The sequence below is a fragment of the Macaca fascicularis genome, chromosome 11 (assembly GCF_037993035.2).
Source record: "Macaca fascicularis isolate 582-1 chromosome 11, T2T-MFA8v1.1".
NCBI classification, from domain to species: Eukaryota; Metazoa; Chordata; class Mammalia; order Primates; family Cercopithecidae; genus Macaca; species Macaca fascicularis.
In genome coordinates this window covers 110,956,640-110,980,655 of record NC_088385.1, presented here as the reverse complement: position 1 = coordinate 110,980,655, position 24,016 = coordinate 110,956,640, and the positions used below count along the sequence as shown (strand labels likewise).

Sequence of the window (24,016 nt, the reverse complement as noted above, 5' to 3'; positions counted from 1 at the left end):
CAAGAACGAAACACTTAAGAAGTGCTGAATAAGAATTCCAATCCTGGCTTCATCACTAACTTGCTTTGGGAACTAGGGCTTTAATTTGCTCAAAGCCTCAGTTTGCTCATCTGTAAATTGGGGCAAATAACATCTGTTCAACTTACCTACCAGAAATGTTGTGTGGCTAAAAAGGAATAGAAGATATGAAAATGCTTTGGCTATATTCAAAGTTCTATATACGTGGAAGATATTCAGGATCCTCCCACCTTCAAAGTTCATGTCTAAGAAAATCCCTACTAAATCCTTTAGAATGGAACTGCTTAATATAGTAGCCACTAGCCACAATGACTACTGAGTACTTAAATGTGACTAGTGCAACTGAGGAACTGAATTTTTAATTTTTATTTAACTGTAACTAATTTTAATTGAAAAACTGATACTCTATTCAATTACTGGAAAATTTTTAAGTACATTTGGACCAACCTGGATTTGTGAATCTACTTTTTTTCCTAGTGTTTTTTCTAATTTTTTTGATACATAATAGATATACGTATTTTGAGTGTGCATTCAAACATTTAATATTAATACATTCATATAATTTGTAAAGATGAAATCAGTGTAACTGGGATATCCATTACCTTAAATGAATCTGCTTTTTAAATGGTAAATTTTATAAAATCTACATATATGTGCAGTGTTTCTGTTTAAATTTAGTGTTTGAATTGAGATGTGCTGCAAATGTACAATACACACCAAATTTCAAAGACTTAGTTAAAAAAAAAAACACTGGGAAGGGTAGGAGGAAGGGAGAGATAGGGAGAGATTTGTTAAAGAATATAAAATTATAGCTAGATAGGAGGAATAGGTTTTAGCGTTCTATATGACTGTAGTATGGCCATAGTTAACAATAATATACAGTTTCAAAGAGCTAGAAGGAGGATATTGAATGTTTCCAACATAAGCATCAATATTTGAGATTATAGATACGCTAATTACAGTGTTCTGATCACTATACATTATATATATTGAAACATCACTATGTACCCCATGAATATATACAATTATTACATGAATATGTATCAAATTAAATTTAAAAACAAAACAGATATATAAAACATCTTCTTAATAATGTTTTATATTATGTGTTGAAATGATAACATCTTATATATATTGGGTAAAGTAAAATATATCATTAAGATAAATTTTACCTCTTTGTACTTTTTTCTTAATGTGGCTACTAGAAAATTTTAAATTATAGCCAGGTGTAGTGAAGTGCACCTGTAATCCCAGCTACTCAGGAGGCTGAGACGTGAGGATCGCCTGAGCCTTGGAGTTCACGGCTGCAGTGAGCTGTGGTCACTCCACTGCACTCCAGCCTGAGTAACAGAGCAAGACCCTGTCTCTTTAAAAAAAAAAAAAAAAAAAAAAGTACAATTGGCTGGACGAGGTGGCTCACGCCAGTAATCCCAGCACTTTGGGAGGCTGAGGTGGCAGATCACCTAAGGTCAGGAGTTTGAGACCAGCCTGGCCAACATGGCGAAACCCCGAGACTCTGTCTCAAAAAAGAAAAAAAACACACAAAGTAAAATTACAGTGTGGCTTGCATTTTATTTCTGTTGGAGAGCACCACTTTAGAAAGAGACAGTGAGCAGGGAGATCCTTATATCCTTATAGGAACTAGGAAGAGGAGCCACTGCAGAAATAAATTCCGTGATCCCAGACAAAGTGCTGGCACCATCTCCTGGGTTTGAGAACCCATACAGAACAGCGCAGATTGCTGTTGAGGTCAGCTCCCAGCTCCCTGCCTCATTCCTCTCTGATTCCTCTTTTGTTCAGGCACAAAAACACTCCATCTTGAAACTTTTGTCATTATTGCTTTGGTAGAAGGAGACCACAATTGTTACCTGGGTTTTGAGTTGGGGACAACAGCATTTCAACGACTAGGAGATTTCAGGAGAAGCTAGTGGCCATGAAGATTCTCAAAATCAGCATGAACTTTACTTTTCACTTGTGTTCTTTCAAAGTTTGCTTCGACCCAACATGTGGTAGAACTTCACCCTGCAAGCATTTGCTCTTCTCTGGTTTTGTGTCTTTTCCTCCAGAACCGCGTTGTTTTTTGCATGTTTTGCACGCAGCCAGAGGAAGTCTGGCTCATCCGAGTCGGCCAGCCGAGCACATCTGGAAGTGGTTTCTGGGGCCGCCCCTCTCTGCCAGCGCAACTCCTGGGTTCCCAGCACAGAGGTGGAAGAAATCCGAGACGCTCCAAAGTCAACGCAAGCAAAGGGGAGTGCGGGTCGGGGAGGAATATTCATTTGGAAACTTAATATTGGCCTTGGGGCTCTCCAGCCCTTTGGGACTTCCAATGGGATCTTAGAAGCAGCAGAAGCATCGTGAGGGCGGCAGCCCAGGGCCAGCCACGATTTGAACGCTCTGCCTTGCAGCTCTTCTGGACCGAGGAGCCCAAAGCCCTACCCTCACCATTCACCAGGTAAATAGAGAAATTTACGAGCAGCGTGCAGTCGTTCAATTTTATCCTGGCCGGTCTGCAGCAGTTCTTTATTCTGCTACAGACCCAAGAAAGCAAATCAGAGGTGTCAGATTGCCCCACACAAACTTTGCCTTCAGAAACTTCCCAGTACGAATTTGTAGCATTCCAGCGGAGCCCTTTTCGGCCATTTCCAGCAAATCCAGTGTGCAATGTTTTTCACATCCTGGGCTGCTTTTCCAGACCTGAGTTTCTCCTCCTTCTCTCCACAAATATTATAATTTATTATTTGTATCAGATTTTAAACATAAAAATCAGCAGTTAGGCTGATAGCAGATAGTGAATGCTAGCATTTAATGAAGGTATGTCCTGAGCCACAAATGATTTAACTGAGCTGTGATTCATGTTTTCAGAATCTGTCTTAGGAAGCTGTTCTGAGGATCTCCATCCCCCCAGAAAGAACTGGCCGTTGTGGAAATCCAAGTGAGGCTTATTGTAAATACAGTAGTCATGGTGTTTGGGTTGAAAATGCTTTTTAAACATTCAAAAAATATCTTATGTTTACTTTATGAGCAAGTGTCACACATTGGATAAGCCTGATATATAATTTATGAAATAAGAAGGATAGTTAACATGAGAGTAAAAAAAAAAAAAAGTGAGAGAGAGAGTGAGAGAAAGAAAACATGATGATATCTGAACGTCTGGATGTGCTTTGGAAAACAAAATCAGTCCTCTCATTGTTTGGCCCTGTGCAGCCAAGTATCCAAAGTCATATTGGTTGGTTTTTGTCTTTTCCTTTTCCTCCAAATGTTCTGGTGTGGCACTTCTGTGTAATATCCTTTCTATATTACATAATGTAATTCCAGTTCTCCCTTTAATGCACTTGGAAGTAGAGCTGTGCAATGCAGTGGTAAGAACATAGGCTCTGGGGTCAGGCTTACAGGACTGAATCTACGTCCTGCCACTTACACACCTTTCTAAGCTTGACTCCGGGTGAATTGTGTAATTTGCGTGCACCCTAGTTCCTCATCTGTAAAATGGAAATTAAATGACCTAATGTCTATAAAGGACATAATACAGGACCTGCAAAGTAGTTAGGCCTCAGGAGAGGTTAGCTTCTCTGGTGGTGCTGATGATGGCAGTGGTGCCAACGGTGATCATGCATCCTGTTTTTGGCAACACCTCTGCTTTTGACACATGGTTCCCTCTGACAGTCCAGTCGTCCAAGTGTTCCTCATACCGTAATATGTCATCTCTCCAGCACTTTGGTTTCTTCCTTTCCTCCTTCAAACACCTCTCTTTTATTTCCCATTCTTTCTTTATTTCTTCTTTGTGCTTCCTCTTTCGTTGCTGAGAGAAAATGAGGTTCATTAAGCCACAGCCCTCATAGTTTTCATTTCTAGTTCCCGAGGAAAATGATTCTAAATCCTTTTTAATTTCAGCATTTTCCAAAGAATGTTCTGAAAAACAGTCCCATGGGAAACTCTGTGAACTGTATTACCCTCTTAGAGATCGCAAGGCATAATAGCATTTTAAAGGTCCTGAGAAGTCCTGTAGTAGAGAAATCCTCTTAAGGTTGTTTAACGCAATGATTCCCAAACAGTTGATGGCTGAACCACTTTATCGCATAACATAAGTTAACATTTCTAGGACCACACTTTGGGATGTGCTATTCTGGCCACACTTGTTTTCGCTTTGGTTCCTCTTATGGACATCCTATTTCCCACCTTCCCTGGAGCTCATCCAAGGGGATACCTTGTTTTTCCTTCTCAAGTTAAGGACATAAGATTATCATATGTGTTGTATTGGTATATAGAAAATCTGGCCTAAAGTGGAGATCAGAGGTCAGCAAACTTTTTCTGCAACGGGCCTGATAATAAGCCATATGGTTTCTGTTGCAACTGTTCAACTCTGCTGTTGTAATGTTAAAATAGACATAAAGAAAACAAAAAATAAGCATGGCTATGTTCTAACAAAACTTTATTTACAAAAACTAGTGTCAGGCAGGATTTGACCTGGGGCCATAGTTTGCTGACCCCTAATCTAAAGGCTTTTTGTGAAAGAATTTCTCATGCCAGCACAGGAGAAAGCAAGACAAATTCTTTGTAAACTGAAGACTCTCTTGTCCTGCTCCCCTAGTGCTATGGTCTGAATGTTTGTGTCCCCCCAAAATTCATATGTTGAAACTCTAACTCCCAAGGTGATGCTATTAGGAAGTGGGGCCTTTTGGCAGTGGTAACCTGGTGGTTAGGTCATGAGGACAGCACCATCACCAATGGAATTAGTGTCCTTATAAAATAGGCCTAAGAGACCGAGCACAGTAACTCACGCCTATAGTCCCAGCACTTTGGGAAGCCGAGGCGGGTGGATTACTTGAGGTCAGGAGTTTGAGACCAGCCTGACCAACATGGAGAAACCCCTTCTCTACTGAAAATACAAAAAATTAGCTGGGCATGGTGGCACATGCCTGTAATCCCAGCTACTCGGGAGGCTGAGGTAGGAGAATCGCTTGAACCCAGGAGGTGGAGGTTGTAGTGAACTGAGATCACACCATTGCACTCCAGCCTGGGCAACAAGAGTGAAACTCCGTCTTAAAGAAAAAAAAAAAAGAATAAAAAGGCCTAAGAGAGCTGGTTCACCCCTTCCACCATGGAGGACACAGCTAGAACGTGCTATCTATGAACCAGAAAGTAGGCCCTCACTGTCATGCGCGTCCGTATGAAGAGACCACCAAACAGGCTTTGTGTGAGCAATAAAGCTTTTTAATCACCTGGGTGCAGGTGGGCTGAGTCCAAAAAGAGACTCAGCGAAGGGAGATAAGGGTGGGGCCGTTTTATAGCATTTGGGTAGGTAAAGGAAAATTACAGTCAAAGGGGTGTTGTTCTCTGACGGGCAGGAGTGGGGGTCACAGGGTGCTCAGTGGGGGAGCTTTTTGAGCCAGGATGAGCCAGGAAAAGGACTTTCACAAGGTAATGTCATCACTTATGGCAAAGACTGGCCATTTTCACTTCTTTTGTGGTGGAATGTCATCAGTTAAGGTGGGGCAGGGCATTTTCACTTCTTTTGTGATTCTTCAGTTACTTCAGGCCATCTGGGCTTATACGTGCAAGTCACAGGGGATGCGATGGCTTGGCTTGGGCTCAGAGGCCTGACACCAGACACTGAATCTACCGGCACCTTGATCTTGGGCTTCCCAGCTTTAAGAACTATAAGAAATAAAGTTGTGTTGTTTAGAAGCCACCCAGTTCAGGCAGGCATGGTGGCTCATGCCTGTAATGACAGTACTTTGGGAGGCTAATGTGGGAGGATCTCTTGAGGCCCGGAGTTCAAAACTGGACTATGCAACATAGCAAGACTCTGTCCCTACAAAAAATTTTTTTTAATTAGCTGGACATGGTGGTGGTGCATGCCTGTAGTCCCAGCTATTTGGGCGACTGAGGTGAGGGGACTGCTTGAGCCCAGGAATTTGAGGCTATAGTAAGCTACAATCATGCCACCATACTCCAGCCTTGGCTAAGGAAGGAGACTACCCCTCATATCATCTTATGCCCAATTTCTGCCTCCAAAGAAAGAAGAAGTAAAAACTAAAAGGCAGAAATGAAATCCACAGGCAGACAGCCTGGTGCCGCACCCTGGGCCTGGTAGTTAAAGATCGACCCCTGACCTAATTGGTTCTGTGATCTATAGATTACAGACATTGTATAGGAATGCGCTGTGAAAATCCCTATCTTGTTTTGTTCCGATCTAATTACCGGTGCATGCAGCCCCCAGTCACATACCCCCTGCTTGCTCAATCAATCACGACCCTCACACATGCACCCCCTTAGAGTTGTGAGCCCTTAAAAGGGACAGGAATTGCCCACTCGGGGAGCTCAGCTCTTGAGACAGAAGTCTTGCCGATGCCCCTGGGCGAATAAACCCCTTCCTTCTTTAACTCGGTGTCTGAGGAGTTTTGTCTGAGGCTTGTCCTGATACAGGGCGATAGAGTAAGACCGTGTCAAAAAAAAAAAAAAAAAAGCCACCTGGTTAATGGTATTTTGTTGCAGCTCAGTGAATGGAGTAAGACACCTGTTCTATGTATCTTGGTGAATCTTGAGTAAACCTTTCACATATAGCAAAAAGTCAAAAGGCAAGAGGTATTTTGTTAGAGGACAGACTCCTGAGTCCTGCTTTTGTCCTTTCTCTTTCCTTCAGTGAACCCTTACTCTTGTCCTGTTAATGACTTTGTAGCTTGCATAGCTTAAAATGAAGAGCTGTGTTAAATGTGTTTTAATGCATTTGAGAACTTCAGGGTGCAAGTCTTGCAGAGTTAACTTACAGAGCTTATGTCAGTTGCTTGACACAGTGATAGCAACCATAGCAATGGAAAGTGGTTGGCTGTAGTAACTCTCAAGGTGGTTAAGAATGTGAACTCAGAGCCAGGCTGCCTGCGTGTAAATATTAGCTCTGCCACTCATTAATTGTGTGACCCTTGGCAGATCTCTTAATTCTCTGAGCCTCAGTTTTCTTACCTGTGTATTGGAATAATAACCTTAAGGAGTTATTGTGATAATCAATGAATTAATATTTGTAAAAGTCTTAGAACAATGCCTGGCACCTAGAATTGCTACGTAAGTGTTAAAATAATAATAGTTAATACTTATGTAGCAATAGTTTTGTAATATACAGAACAATCCCATTTTACAGATAGGGTTTTGTAAGTCACCCACAATTACACAGCTAATTGGGATTCACAGTCAGCTCTGTCTAAGGATAAAGCCCATATTTCCACTAATGTACACAGCTCTCATATTTAAGTCATTCAACAGTACTTTTAGGAATCCCCCCTTTTATCTTCCCTTTGATTCCCAGATCATTTCCTATTACTCCCTACCTGCACCCATGGCGACATGATTAATCAATCACAGCACTCTCCCTTCCTTCCTTCCTTCCTTCCTTCCTTCCTTCCTTCCTTCCTTCCTTCCTTCCTTCCTTCCTTCCTTCCCTCCCTCCCTCCCTCCCTCCCTCCCTCCCTCCCTCCCTCCTTCCTTCCTTCCTTCCTTCCTTCCTTCCTTCCTTCATTCCAGTAATGGTTTTAGATTTCTTCTCAGTCTGGCAATCCCAACAGCCCATACCATAGCTGATCAGAGCTGACATGTAAAATGAAACATAGGGGCACTGATTTTTGGAGTATTTTTCTGAAGAGCCTTTCCCACTTTGCTTTTTGTTCCAAGGCAGAGCAAATTCCCTTAGCCACTGCCAGGTCTCAAAACATTCTTTCCAGGTTTGGCTACATGTCTAAACTCTTTGGCATCTGGTAAAATGGCTCCCCATGCAAGGTCTTCAGGGGCTTATTTTTAAACTTACAGGCCTCTTCTCATGCCCAGAACAACTCTCTGAACTCTCTTTTTCTTCCTACTCACAGGCCCTAGAACCTCAACCTTCTTTTCTCCCCTCTTTGAAGATGCTACTGCCCAGTGCCTTGCCTGCCCTGCAGTGACTCCCAGCTCCACCTCTCTGTCTGTCCTGAAGACAGGCCTGCAGGCAATTTCATGTTAAAGTCTTGGCTATTTATTACCACAGAGAAACCACACACAGAAGTCACTCAGTCTAGGAAAGCTCACAGAGGTGGAAGGGGCGCAGTTCTGGGGCTCTTTGTTGTGATGGTAGCAGGAAGGCTGATAAGACAACCAGAGCCCTCTGCTTTTATTCCTGGAGTGGGATCATCAGCAGTTCCCCTCCTTCTGGCTGACCCCTTTCTTTCTGGGACTGAAGAGCAGAGCAACAAGAACCTCTTCCCTTTTCTTTCTCTCTCCTGATTCTCATTGATTCAACACACATTTATTGAGTTCCCACCTTGGGGCAGGACAGGCAGATGGAGGTGAGGAAGCCACAATCTCTGTCCTCAATGGTCTGTCTGGTGGTTTAGTAGAGGAGACAGGCACACCACAGTATTAGACAACGGTCTGGTTAGGCTGGGCTCAGTGGCTCATGCGTGTAATCCCAGTATTTGGGAGGCCAAGGTGGGTGGATCACTTGACGTTAGGAGTTTGAGATCAGCCTGGCAGATGTGGTAAAACTCTCGTCTCTACTACACACACACACACACACACACACACACACACACACACACACACAAAGAATAAAAGAATAAAAGCCAGGCGTAGCCCACGCCTGTAGTTGCAGCTACTTGAGAGGCTAACACACAAGAAGGCTGGGAGGCAGAAGTTGCCAGTGAGCCAAGATCATGCCACTGCATTCCAGCTTGGTTGACAGAACAAGACTCCATCTTAAAAAAAAAAAAATTCTGGTGAGTGCAGGGATAGGAATGGAGACTGGAGGAGCACCCAGCCAGGGTAATTAGGTGAGGCTTCCTGGAGGAGGCAGTGCCTGAGTTGAATTTTTAATGCACAAGTAACAATTTGTTAGGGAAGGAGGAAGGGGAAGGCTGTTCCAAGCAGAGGGGACTGCCTGAATCAAAGTCCAGAGGGAAGAAAAGTATAGACTTGGGTGTGGAGGACAGTGGAGGCCCGGAGACTGCGAAGCAGTTTGGCATGGACAGAGGCATGCCACGGAGGACCAGTGGCCAACTTAAGAAGCTCAGGCCTTAACCTCCTGTACCAGCTTCCAGTGAAAGGCTTTAGGCAGGAAAGGAACACTCAGAGTTGGGTTTCAATCATTCAATACAATTCTACCCGGCAACTGGCTTGTATTTTCAAAAAAAAAAAAAAAATTAATGTCATCCAAAAAGGCAGTGGGTATGGGATGGGGCTGATCAGGAGTAAAAAATAATAATAATAATAAAAAGACAATATTTGAATAATGGGGGAAATTTGAATATGGACTGCTTACTGGATGTTATTAATGTGATTTTAGGTGTAATAATGGCATTGGGGATATATAGGAGAATGTCCTTCTTTTAAAGATAGATATGCTGAAATATTTAGGGGGAGAAGTGTCATGATGTCTACAATTTCCAAAAATATATATGTGCATATGAAGTTCAGTTAAGTAAATATGTCACCATGTTAGCAACTGGTGGATCTGGTGAAAGGTATGTGACTATTTATTCTTCGAACTTTTCATCAGACTTGAAATGTTTCAAGCGAAAAAAGGAAAAAGGAAATCAAAACAAAAAATTAAGACTACTCAAGCTGCATTTGTGTTTCAAATGAACTTGATATGATTATCAAACAACAAAAACTTACTATGGCCGTTAGGCCAGTGATGGATTGAGGAAGGGGAGGGTACAGAAATTCTAAAGACAGGAAGACCAGGTGGGAGGTTATTGCCGAGGCGTAATTAGTAGGACTCAGTGATTGAAGGAGAATTTGGAAAGAGCAGTTGAAGAGGAATCTGAGAACCCCAGAGAAGGAGTTTCTGTAGGGGAGGTGCTGATTTCAGTTGTGAGTGTAGGGGTTTGAGATACTTGTGCAGCACCCTGAGGAGAGGGTTGCACATTCATCCTTTCGGTCCATAAATGTTTTCTGAGGGCTTATATTGCCAGGCACTTGTCTAGATGCTGGATATATGGCAATGAATGAAACAAAATTTCCTGCCTTCATGGGGCTTATGATCTATCATTTGGAGGGCAGACAGTACACTGGTGATGAGGAGGCAGTCTGTTGGAAGATAGTAATTGCTGAGAGGATGCAATTTGTGCATTGTTGGGGTTAGAGGCTTTTGACTAAGAGACTGAGATACATGAGGGAGCACTCCATGTAGATATCTGGGAAGAGGATTCCAGGCAGCAGGAATAGCACGTGGCAAGGCTCTGAGGCAGGAGGCTGTCTGGCAAGGAAGCCAGTGTGATCATGCGAGACCTGATGGGAGGATGCTGCAATGACTTTGGTTTTTACTCTGAGAGAGACAGGAAGGTCTTGGAAGGTTTTGAACAGAGCACAGCACAGTGTGACTCATATTTTCACAGGTTCACTCTGGCTGCTTTATTGAAAATCAGCTGAAGGGAGACAAAGGCAGAATAACATAGTCAAAGGCTAATAATGTGCCAAGGTGGAGCCACAGAAGGTGGTAAAAATTCTGGATCTATTTTGAAAGTAGAACTGACAAGATTTACTGTTAGTGCACATGGGAATGAGAAACAGAGAGGAGTCAAGGAAACACCAAGCTGAATTTTTGTGGAGCAATTTAAAAAACAGAGTCACAGCTGGGCGCTGTGGCTCACACCTGTAATCCCAGCACTTTGGGAGACTGAGGTGGGCGGATCACCTGAGATCAGGAGTTCAAGACCAGCCTGGCCAACATGGCAAAACTCCGTCTCTACTGAAAACACAAAAATTAGCTGGGCGTGGTGGTGCACACCTGTAATCCTAGCTACTAGGGAGGCTGAGGCAGGAGAATCTCTCAAACCTGGGAGGCAGAGGTTACAGTGAGCCAAGATTACACCACTGTATTCCAGCTTGAGAGACAGAGCAAAACTCCATCTCAAAAATAAAAATAAAAACTAAATGGAGTCACCATGAACTGATTTGGGGAAGATTATGCGAGGGGCATGTTTCGGGGGAAATACCAGAAGCTCAGTTTTGGACACGTGGATTCCTGTAAGTGGAGATGCCAAGTGGCATCTGGAGTCTGGAATCCATGTGAGAAGGCTGGCCTGGAGACAAATTTGGGAGTTGTCATCATATAAATTATATTTAAAGCCATGAGACAGGATAAAGTCTCCTAAGGAGGGAGTTTAGAGAAAGAAGAGAAGAAATCACCAAGGTGTTCTAACATGTAGATGTTTAGGAGGTAGGAGCAACCAGTGAAAGAGACCAAGAATGAGCCATCAGAAAGGTGGAGGAAAAGCAGGTGAGCCGAGTCCCCTGGACCACGTACAGGAAGCGTATAAGGAGGAGAGAGCGGGCACGTAATCTGCTAGCCAGAAGATGTTCCTCCCAGACTCTGCCCCATTCCAGTTTCTCTTGGTTCCAGATCTCTGCCTTTTACTCTACTCCAAGCTTGTCCAACCCGTGGCCCACAGGTCTCATGCAGTGCTGGACAGCTTTGGATGCAGCCCAACACAAATTCGTCAACTTTCTTAAAACATTATGAGATTTTTGTGTGTGTGTGATTTTTTTGTTTAGTTCAAAAGCTGTGGTTCATGTTAGTGTATTTTATGTGTGGCCCAAGACAATTCTTCTTTCAGTGTGGTCCAGGGAAGCCAGAAGATAGGACACTCCACCCTACACATTCTTAAGCTGTCCGGCATCACTTCCTTGGTTCTCCAGTTCTCCATCCCTGAGACTATCAGTTTTCTACCTCTTTATAACTCTGATCCCTCTCTTAATTCCCCACAATCAGCTTATCCCAGGGCTTCAGTTCTGCAAACATTTCTTGAGCACCTATTTAATCTACTGGAATATCTTTGACTTCAAATACCAGAAACACTGATTTACAGCAGCTTAAACACATGGGTTGATTTCTCTTACATAAGAAGTTTGGAGGAGGTAGGTATTGATGGCATTGATTCAGCAGTTCAATGACATAAGAGCTGACCATTCTGTGTAGCTCTTGACCTCTCCCTCATGGTCTCAAGGTGGCTGCCTAGCTCCAGCCATTATGGCCCCGTGCAAGGCAGGAGGAAGGGGGAGTTGACACTTCATCCAGAAAGGAGAAGTTTTCTCAGATGTTCCCAGTAGATTTCCACTTAAGTCTCTGAACATCAGATCTATATTATGTGGCTACTACTAGCTGCAAAGAAGGCTGGTAAAATCTTTATTTGCATTTTCCTGTCTCTCATGTGGAAACAGGCAAAGGAGAAAAGGATGGGAAGAGCTGTTGGATCAACCAGCTATCAAGGCTGCCGCACTACCAAGTGCCAAATGCTTGCCATGAACTGGAAATACAGAAATGATTAACGTAGTACCCATCCTGTCCCTGGAGTTTGCATTCTACTAAGGAAACATAAGAATGAACAGAGTATCTTGGCTTGGTTTGGTGGGGACCAGGAGCCTTCCTTGACCCCCATGGTCTGAGTCAGGTGCCCCTCCTTGATGCTTAAACAATATCCCATGCTTACATCTACCAAGGCATCTAAGCATACTGCATTGCCATTATATATTTACTGGTGTCTCCCCTTCCCTTCCCCCAAATGTGGACTAACTGGGGACTTACCTTTGAATCTCTAGTGCCTGGGTGCCTGGTATATTTGTAGAGGTTGAGTAAATGTTTGTTGAATGAATAAATGAAACGTCAAGGGAGCCACCCTAATTACCTTCTTGTCCTGGGGGTTGGGCCCTTATCCCCTCTTAGCTTTTTGTTGTTGCTGTTATTGTTGAGAAAGAGTCTTGCTTTGTCACCCAGGCTGGAGTGCAGTGGTGCGATCTATGTTCACTGCAACCTCTGCCTCCCAAGTTCAAGCAATTCTCCTGTCTCGGGCTCCTGAAGAGCTGGGATTACAGGTGCGTGCCACCACACCCAGGTAATTTTTTTTTTTTGAGGCAGAGTCTCTCTGTCTCCCAGGCTGGAGTGCAATGACACGATCTTGCCTCACTGCAACCTCTGCCTCCCAGGTTCAAGTATTCTCTTATCTCAGCCTCCCGACTAGCTGGGATTACAGGCGCTCACCACCATGCCCAGCTAATTTTTGTATTTTTAGTAGAGACAGGGTTTTACCATGTTGGCCAGGCTGGTCTTGAACTCCTGACTTCAGATGATCCACCCACCTCGGCCTCCCAAAGTGCTGGGATTACAGGTGTGAGCCACCACGCCCAGCCCCACACCCAGCTAATTTTTGTATTTTCAGTAGAGATGGGGTTTCACCATGTTGGCCAGGCTGGTCTCGAACTCCTGACCTCAAGTGATCTGCTCACCTAGGCCTCCCAAAGTGCTGGGATTACAGGTGTGAGCCACCGTGCCCAACCCCTTATCATTTTTAGCTATAACTAGTTAACTCATATTTACATTCTAATAGCAAAATCTCTAACACCTTGCCAGAAAAGAGTGCTGACTCCCCAATCACTTTTGTAAGGTTAAAAATAAATTTATTTATTCTCATATTCAGTAGAATTCTGAACTTACAAATTTACAGCCAGTAAAGTTACAATACAGCTGCTAAAAAGTTAAAAGTACCTATACACTCAAGTCTCATAGTACTTAGAAAATGGGATGCTTAATTTTTCAATTGTTTTTTATTTCCAAGGGATGTATAGTTAATCTGACTCATTTGAATAACAGTGAGTGAATTGCAGATACTGTTATCAAAGATAGCAATTTTACAGGCATAAATAATTTTTTATTATTATACTTTAAGTTCTAGGGTACATGTGCACAACATGCAGGTTCGTTGCATAGGTATACATGTGCCATGTTAGTTTGCTGCACCCATTAACTCGTCATTTACATTAGGTATTTCTCCTAATGCTATCCCTCCCCCTGCCTCCACCCCATGACAGGCCTTGGTGTGTGATGTTCCTTGCCCTGTGTTCTCATTGTTCAATTCCCGCCTATGAGAGAGAACATGTGGTGTTTGTTTTTCTGTCCTTGTGATAGTTTGCTCAGAACGATGGTTTCCAGCTTCATCCATGTCCCTGCAAAGGACATGAACTCATCTTTCTTTTATGGCTGCATAGTATTCCATGGTGTATATGTGCCACATTTTATCATTGATGGACATTTGGGTTGGTTCCAAGCCTTTGCTATTGTGAATAGTGCCAAAATAAACATACGTGTGCATGTGTCTTTATAGTAGCATGATTTATAATCCTTTGGGTATATACCCAGTAATGGGATGGCTGGGTCAAATGGTATTTCTAGTTCTAGATCCTTGAGGAATTGCCACACTGTCTTCCACAATGGTTGAACTAGTTTACACTCCTACCAACAGTGTAAAAGCGTTCCTGTTTCTCCACATCCTCTCCAGCATCAGTTGTTTCCTGACTTTTTAATGATCGCCGTTCTAACTGGCATGAGATGGTATCTCATTGTGGTTTTGATTTGCATATCTCTGATGACCAGTGATGATGAGCAGCAGTTTTTCATGTGTCTGTTGGCTGCATAAATGTCTTCTTTTGAGGAGTGTCTATTCATATCCTTTGCCCACTTTTTGATGGGGTTGTTTTATTCTTGTAAATTTGTTTAAGTTCTTTGTAGATTCTGGATATTAGCCCTTTGTCAGATAGGTAGATTGCAAAAATTTTTCCCATTCTGTAGGTTGCCTCTTCACTCTGATGGTAGTTTCTTTTGCCATGCAAAAGCTCTTTAGTTTAATTAGATCCCATTTGTCTATTTTGGCTTTTATTGCCATTACTTTTGGTGTTTTAGTCATGAAGTCCTTGCCCATGCTTATGTCCTGAATGGTATTGCCTAGGTTTTCTTCTAGGGTTTTTATGGTTTTAGGTCTAACATTTAAGCCTTTAATCCATCTTGAATTAATTTTTATATAAGGGGTAAGGAAGGGATCCAGTTTCAGCTTTCTACATATGGCCAGCTAGTTTTCCCAGCACCATTTATTAAATAGGGAATCCTTTTCCCATTTCTTGTTTTTGTAGGTTTGTCAAAGATCAGATGGTTGTAGATGTGTGATGTTATTTCTGAGGCCTCTGTTCTGTTCTGTTGGTCTATATGTCTGTTTTTATACCAGTACCATGCTGTTTTGGTTACTGTAGCCTTGTAGTATAGTTTGAAGTCAGGTAGCATGATGCCTCCAGCTTTGTTATTTTTGCTTAGGATTATCTTGGCAATGTGGGCTCTTTTTTTGTTCCATATGAACTTTAAAGTATTTTTTTTCCAATTCTGTGAAGAAAGTCATTGGTAGCTTGATGGGGATGGCATTGAATCTATAAATTACTTTGGGCAGTATGGCCATTTTCACGATATTTATTCTTTCTATTCATGAGCATGAATGTTTGTCCATTTGTTTGTGTCCTCCTTTATTTCGTTGATCAGTGGTTTGTAGTTCTCCTTGAAGTGGTCCTTCACATCCCTTGTAAGTTGGATTCCTAGGTATTTTATTCCCTTTGTAGCACTTGTGAATGGGAGTTTATTCATGATTTTGCTCTCTGTTTGTCTGTTACTGGTGTATAGGAATGCTTGTGATTTTTGCACATTGATTTTGTATCCTGAGACTTTGCTGAAGTTGCTTATCAGCTTAAGGAGATTTGGGGCTGATATGAGGGAGTTTTCTAAATATACAATCATGTTATCTACAAACAGGGACAATTTGACTTCCTCTTTTCCTAATTGAATACCCTTTATTTCTTTCTCTTGCCTGATTGCCCTGGCCAGAACTTCCAACACTGTGTTGAATAGGAGTGGTGAGAGAGGGCATCCCTGTCTTGTGCCAGTTTTCAAAGGGAATGCTTCCAGTTTTTGCCCATTCAGTATGATATTGGCTATGGGTTTGTCATAAATAGCTCTTATTATTTTGAGACACGTTCCATCAATACCTAGTTTATTGAGAGTTTTTGGCATGAAGGTCTGTTGAATTTTATTGAAGACCTTTTCTGCATCTGTTGAGATAATCATGTGGTTTTTGTTGTTGGTTCTGTTTATGTGATGGATTACATTTATTGATTTGTGTATGTTGAACCAGCCTTGCATCCCAGGGATGAAGCCAATTTGATCGTGGTGGATAAGCTTTTTGATGTGCTGCTGGATTCAGTTTGCCAGTATTTTATTGAGGATTTTTGCATTGATGTTCATCAGGGATATTGGTCTAAAATTCTTTTTTTTGTTGTGCCTCTGCCAGCCTTTGGTATCAGGATGATGCTGGCCTTGTAAATGAGTTAGGGAGGATTTGCTCTTTTTCTATTGATTGGAATAGTTTCAGAAGGATTGGTACCAGCTCCTCTTTGTACCTCTGGTAGAATTCAGCTGTGAATCCATCTGGTCCTGGACTTTGGTTGGTAGGCTATTAATTATTGCCTCAATTTCAGAGCCTGTTATTGATCTATTCAGAGATTCAACTTCTTCCTGGTTTAGTCTTGGGAGGGTGTATGTGTCCAGGAATTTATCCATTTCTTCTAGATTTTCTAGTTTATTTGCATAGAGGTGTTCATAGTATTCTCTGATGGTAGCTTGTATTTCTGTGGGATCGGCGATGATATCCCCTTTATCATTTTTTATTGCATCTATTTGATTCTTCTCTCTTTTCTTCTTTATTAGTCTTGCTAGTGGTCTATCAATTTTGTTGATCTTTTCGAAAAACCAGCTCCTGGATTCATTGATTTTTTTGAAGGGTTTTTTTGTGTCTCTATCTCTTTCAGTTCTGCTCTGATCTTAGTTATTTCTTGCCTTCTGCTAACTTTTGAATTTGTTTGCTCTTACTTCTCTAGTTCTTTTAATTGTGATGTTAGGGTGTCTATTTTAGATCTTTCCTGCTTTCTCTTATGGGCATTTAGTGCTATAAATTTCCCTCTACACACTGCTTTAAATGTGTTCCAGAGATTCTAGTATGTTGTGTCTTTGTTCTCATTGGTTTCAAAGAATATCTTTATTTCTGCCTTCGTTTCATTATTTACCCAGTAGTCATTCAGGAGCAAGTTGTTCAGTTTCCATGTAGTCGTGCAGTTTTGAGTGAGTTTCTTAATCCTGAGTTCTAATTTGATTGCACTGTGGTCTGAGAGACAGTTTGTTGTGATTTCTGTTCTTTTACATTTACTGAGGAGTGTTTTACTTCCAACTATGTGGTCAATTTTAGAATAAGTGTGATGTGGTGCTGAGAAGAATGTATATTCTGTTGATCTGGGGTGGAGAGTTCTATAGGTGTCTATTAGGTCCACTTGGTGCAGAGCTGAGTTCAAGTCCTGGATATAATTGTTAACCTTCTGTCTCATTGATCTGTCTAATATTGACAGTGGGGTGTTAAAGTCTCCCATTATTATTGTGTGGGAGTCTAAGTCTCTTTGTAGGTCTCTAAGGACTTGCTTTATGAATCTGGGTGCTCCTGTATTGGGTGCATATATATTTAGGATAGTTAGCTCTTCTTGTTGAATTGATCCCTTTACCATTATGTAATGACCTTCTTTGTCTCTTTTGATCTTTGTTGGTTTAAAGTCTGTTTTATCAGAGACTGGGATTGCAACCCCTGCTTTTTTTTTTTTTTTTTTTTTTTTTTTTTTGCTTTCCATTTGCTTGGTAGATCTTCCTCCATCTCTTTATTTTGAGCCTATGTGTGTCTCTGCATGTGAGATGGGTCTCCTGAATACAGCACACTGATGGGTCTTGACTCTTTATCCAATTTGCCAGTCTGTGTCTTTTAATTGGGGCATTTAGCCTATTTACATTTAAGGTTAATATTGTTATGTGTGAATTTGATCCTGTCATTATGATGTTAGCTGGTTATTTTGCCCATTAGTTGGTGTAGTTTCTTCCTAGCATCGATGGTCTTTACAGTTTGGCATGTTTTTGCAGTGGCTGATACCAGTTGTTCCTTTCCATGTTTAGTGCTTCCTTCAGGAGCTCTTGTAAGGCAGGCCTGGTAGTGACAAAATCTCTCAGCATTTGCTTGTCTGTAAAGGATTTTATTTCTCCTTCGTTTAGTTTGGCTGGATATGAAATTCTAGGTTGAAAATTCTTTTCTTTAAGAATGTTGAATACTGGCCCCCACTCTCTTCTGGCTTGTAGAGTTTCTGCCGAGATATCCGCTGTTAGTCTGATGGGCTTCCCTTTGTGGGTAACCTGACCTTTCTCTCTGACTGCCCTTAACATTTTTTCCTTCATTTCAACCTTGGTGAATCTGACAATTATATGTCTTGGGGTCGCTTTTCTTGACAAATATCTTTGTGGCACTCTCTGTATTTCCTGAATTTGAATGTTGGCCTGCCTTGCTAGGTTGGGGAAGTTCTCCTAGATAATATCCTGAAGAGTGTTTTCCAACTTGGTTCCATTCTCTCCATCACTTTCAGGTACACCAATCAAACATAGATTTGGTCTTTTCACCTAGCCCCATATTTCTTGTAGGCTTTGTTCATTTCTTTTTACTCTTTTTTCTCTTCTCTTCTCACTCTACTTCATTAATTTGATCTTCAATGACTGATACCCTTTCTTCCACTTGATTGAATTGGCTATTGAAACTTGTGCATGCATCATGTAGTTCTCGTGCCATGATTTTCAGCTCCATCAGGTCATTTAAGGCCTTCTGTACACTGTTTGCCATCGTCTAATCTTCTTTCAAGGTGTTTAGCTTCCTTGCAATGGGTTTGAACATCCTCCTTCAGCTCAGATAAGTTTGTTATTACCGACCTTCTGAAGCCTACTTCTGTTAGCTTGTCAAAGTCATTCTCCATCCAGCTTTGTTCGCTTGCTGGCGAGGAGCTGTGATCCTTTGGAGGAGAAAAAGCACTCTGGTTTTCAGAATTTTCAGCTTTTCTGCTCTGGTTTCTCCCCATCTTTGTGATTTTATCTACCTTTGGTCTTTGATATTGGTGACCTACAGTTGGGGTTTTGTGTAGATGTTCTTTTTGTCGATGTTGACACTATTCTTTTCTGTTTGTTAGTTTTCCTTCTAACAGTCAGGTCCCTCAGCTGCAGGTCTGTTGGAGTTTGCTGGAGGTCCACTCCAGAACCTGTTTGCCTCAGTATCACCAGCAGAGGCTGCAGAACAGCAAACATTTCAGAACAGCAAATATTGCTGCCTGATCCTTCCTCTGGAAGCTTCATTCCAGAGGGGCACCCACTTGTATGAGGTGTCAGTTGGCCCCTACTGGGAGATGTCTCCCAGTTAGGCTACACGGAGGTCAGGGACCCACTTGAGGAGGTAGTCTGTCCGTTCTCAGAGCTCAAACACCGTGCTGGGAGAACCACTGCTCTCTTCAGAGCTGTCAGACAGGGACGTTTAAGTCTGCATAAGATTCTGCTGCCTTTTGTTCAGCTATGCCCTACTCCCAGAGGTGGAGTCTACAGAGACATCTGGCCTTGCTGAGCTGTGGTGGGCTCCGCCCAGTTTGAGCTTCCCTGCCACTTTGTTTACCCACTCAAACCTCAGCAATGGCAGACACCCCTCCCCCTGCCAGGCTGCTGCCTTGCAGGTCGATGTTGATCTCAGACTGCTGCACTATCAGTGAGCAAGGCTCAGTGGGCATGGGCCCACCGAACCAGGCACAGTATATAATCTCCTGTTGTGCTGTTTGCTAAGACCATTGGAAAAGTGCAGTATTTGGGCGGGAGTGTCCCGTTTTTCCAGGTAAAGTCTGTCATGGCTTCCGTTGGCTAGGAAAGGGAAATCCCCCAGCCTCTTGGGCTTCCCGGGTGAGGCGATGCCCTGCCCTGCTTTGGCTCACCCTCTGTGGGCTGCACCCTCTCTCCAGCTAGTCCCAATGAGATGAACCAGGTACCTCAGTTGGAAAAGCAGAAATCACCCGTCTTCTGCATCAATCATACTGGGAGCTCCAGACCAGAGCTATTCCTATTCGACCATCTTGGAACAGAATCCAGGCATAAATAATTTTTAAGGAAGTAAGCATGTTCTTGTAAATATTGTCTAAATAATTAAAATGACATAAAGTTATGGATAAGAACATTTTATCGACTATTAGTTCTTAAAATAAGATTTTTTGGTTTGCTTTCTTCAGCTTTATTGAGGTATAGTTGACAAATAAAAAATGTATATATTCACCAACCATGGTGGCTCATGCCTGTAATCTCAGTGCTTTGGGAGACACGGTGGGAGGATCGATAGAGCCCAGGAGTTCAAGGTTACAATGAGCTATGATTGCACACTGCACTCCAGCCTGGGTGACAATCCTGTCTCTGAAAAAAATACACACACACACACACACACACACATATATACACACACACACATATATACACACACACATATATATATATTCAAGGAGTACAATGTTTTAATATACACATTGTGAAATGATTACCACAATCAAGCTAATTAACAAATCCATCACCCTCACATATTTACCTTTTGTGTATGGTGTGGTGAGAACTCTTAAGATCTACCCTCTTAGCAGATTTCAGGTATACAATACATTATTAGTAATAACCGTCACCATGCTGTGTGTTAGGTCTCCAGAACTTGCTCATCTTATAACTGCAAGCTTGTACCCTTTGACTGAGATTTCCTCATTTCTCCACCTCCCTGTCCCTGGTAATCACCCTTCTACTTTCTGTTTCTGTAAGTTCAACTTTGTAGATTTCTCATATAAGTGAACATGCAGTATTTATTTTTCTTTGCCTGGCTCATTTCACTTAGCATAACGTCCTCCAGGTTCACCCATATTGTCACAAATGGCATTATTTTCTTCTTTTCTAAGGTGAAATAATATTTTATTTTGTGTGTATATATGTCTACACACACACACACTCATATATATGCCACATTTCTTTATCTACTCATTCATTTATGGACACAGGTTAGTTCCATATCTTGGCTATTCTAAATAGTGCTGCAGGTTGGGCATGGTGACTCATGCCTGTAATCCCAGCACTTTGGGAGGCCGAGGCGGGCAGATCACCTGAGGTCAGGAGTTGGAGACCAGCCTGGCCAACATGGTGAAACCCTGTCTCTACTAAAAATATACAAAAATTAGCCAAGCGTAGTGATATGCACCTGTAATTCCAGCTACTCGGGAGTCTGAGGCAGAAGAATTGCTTGAACCCGGAAGGCGGAAGTTGCAGTGAGCTGAGATCGTGCCACTGCATTCCAGCCCAGGTGATGACAGAGCGAGAGTCTGTTTCAAGAAAAAAAAAAGAAAAAAAAATAGTGCTGCAATGAACCTGGGAGTGCAGATCTAGCTTTGATACTGATTTTCTTTCTGTTGGATATATACCCCAAAGTAGGATAGCTGCATCATATGGTAGCTCTATTTTTAATTTTTTGAGAGACCTCCATATTGTTTTCCATTATGGCTGTACTAATTTACATTCCCACTAGCAATGTACAAGGGTTCCCTTTTCTCTACATCATCACCAACACTTATCTTTTGACTTTTTGGTAATAGCCATTATAACAGATGTGAAGTGATATCCTATTGTGGTTTGGATTTCAATTTCCCTGATTATTAGTGATGTTTAGTATCTTTTCATATACCTGTTGGCCATTTGTATGCCTTCTTTAGAGAAATGTCTATTCTGGTCCTTTGCCTATTTTTAAATCAAGTTTTTTGGGTTTTTTTGCTGTTGAGTTGTATGAGTTTCTTATATATTTTGGATATTAACTTCTTATTAGATATATGGTTTGTAAATAATCGCTCCCATTCCCCAGGTTGCTTTTTTATTTTACTGATTGCTCCTTTGCAGTGCAGAAACTTTTTAGTTTGATGTAGTCCCACTTGTTTTTGCTTTTGGTGTCATATTAAAAAAACATTGCCAAGACCAATGCCACAGAGCTTTCCCCCTGTTTTCTTCTAGTTTTACAGTTTTACATCTTAAACATTTAATTATGTTATTATTAAATTAATAAATAATTAATAAAAATGAATATTTACTTATTTAATATTTAATTCATTTTGAACTGGTTTTGTGTATGAGATAAAGATCCAAGTTTTTAAAATTAATATCCAGTTTTCCCAGCACCACTTATTGAAGAGACTATCCTCTCCCCATTGTGTATTCTTGGTGCCTTTATGGAAGAATAATTGACCATATATGCATGGATTTATTTCTGGGCTCTCTATTCTGTCCCATTGGTTTATATTCCATTGGTCTATGTGTCTGTTTTTATGTCAGTACTACACTTTTTGGATTACTATAACTTTGTAAATATAATTTAAAATTAGGAAATGTGATGCCTTCAGTTTTGTTCTTGCTCAAAGTTGCTTTAGTTATTTGGGGGCTTTTGTGGTTCCATATGCATTTTAGGATTTTTTTTTCTACTTTTGTGAAAAATGCCGTTGGAATTTTGATAGGGACTACATTAAATCTGTAGATTGCTTTGGGTGTTATGGACATTTTGACAATGTTGATTCTTTCAACCCCCATTACTTTTCTGAGGGCATAATTATATAAAGTTCTAGAATGTTAGATCTAATAGAATTGTCTTCTTCAGTCATAATGATGAGGAAACTGAGATGGAGAGAGATGGAGTGATTTCCCTAGGATCACACAATCATAATGGCTTGTACAAGTGGGGTTCCAACTGTTTGCCAAGCACTGTTGTAAGTACTTAATGCATGTAAATGTATTACTGCATTTAATCCTCATAAAGCCTTATATAACCTTCATTTCCTCAACTTTTTATTTATAAATGATTCTAATTTATAGAAAAGTTGCAAGAAGAGTATAATGGCTCAACCAATTTTGCCACGTTAGTATTGTCTCTGTTCCTCTCACTCTCTCTTTCCACACACAAACACCCCTGAACCTCTTGACCTTTCACCCCTAAATGAATATATGTGTCTCTTACTATCAATGATGTACTCCTACATAACCATACCACATTTATTCTCTCAGGAAATTTAACATTAATGCCATAATATTTCCCTAATTTCCCAAAAATAAACTTTGTAGCTCTTTTTAAACATTTGGTCCAGGATGCAGTCAAGGTTCACACTTTTTTTTTTCTTTTTTTTTGAGATGGAGTCTCACTCTGTCACCAGGCTGGAGTGCAGTGGTGCGATCTTGGCTCACTGCAACCTCAGCCTTCCAGGTTCAAGCAATTCTCCTGCCTCAGCGTCCCAAGTAGCTGGGACTACAGGTGCGTGCCACCATGCCCAGCTAATTATTGTATTTTTAGTAGAGATGGTGTTTCACCATGTTGGCCAGGATGGTCTCGATCTCTTGACTTCATGATCCACCTGCCTCGGCCTCCCAAAGTGCTGGGATTACAAATGTGAGCCACTGTGCCCAGCCAAGGTTCACACTTTCCATTTCATTGTCACATTGTCAAGCCTCTAAAGAGTTCCCAACGTGTTTTTTTGTTTTTTTTTTTTTTTCCTCTCATGACATTGACATATTTGAAGAGACCAGGGCAGTTTGTCTTCAGAATGATCCATGATTTGGATTTTATCATGACCTTATCCATGATAGAATCAGGTTAAATATCACTGGCAGGAACACATTGATATTTATCACATCTCAAGGCACAGGATTTCAATTTGTTTCATTTTGTTGATCTTAAATGTGATTACTTTGAGAATGTGAATTTTCTGTACCCCAACAACCTTTTACCCTATCATTTTAGCATTTATTGAGGTTTTTTTGCCTCAATTACTTATTAACATGTTGATTGTAAAATGGTATTACAGACATTTTATGAGTGAGGAATCTTAAGTTTCCAAGGGAAGGGGTTCTTATGTATTGTGGAGCTAGGATTTGAACCCAGGTAGTCTGACTCCAAGACCCACAGTCTAATACACTAATTGTGTTGGAAAAGGATTTCCAGTTGATTTTCCACTTGATTTCAGTGCCCTCAGTCAGAAACTGTGTCTTGTCTGCTTGGGTTTTTTTTTTTGTTGTTTTTTGAAACCCAAGAAGTGCCACCATCAGAGATGAGATGAAATTGTAGAGAGGAAGGAGAGGATGAAATTCAGGCATGCCAAATCTTTATGCAATTATACACACACACACACACACACACACACACACACACATCTTTTTTTAAAGCAAACTTTCTGTTGAAACTACATGCTTCTCAAGGACACCACTCCCACCATATGGCTTAAGGTTTCC

At 41.4% G+C, this 24,016-nt stretch overlaps 1 protein-coding gene across 9 annotated transcripts in view; it reads left to right on the top strand.

The window, feature by feature from the left end:
* Positions 1-24,016, top strand: part of GLT8D2 (glycosyltransferase 8 domain containing 2) — a 74,153-nt gene that overhangs the window by 12,141 nt on the left and 37,996 nt on the right. For 4 of the 9 annotated variants that reach the window (XM_005572056.4, XM_015430647.3, XM_045365804.2 and 1 more), the window contains one exon: positions 2,085-2,470. The exons of 4 other annotated variants lie outside the window; for them this stretch is intronic. The gene's annotated coding sequence lies outside the window, so the exon portion shown is untranslated. Of the gene's footprint in view, positions 1-2,084; positions 2,471-2,880; positions 2,951-24,016 lie in introns of all 9 variants that reach the window. One more of the 9 variants, XM_045365808.2, reaches the window with a different exon arrangement.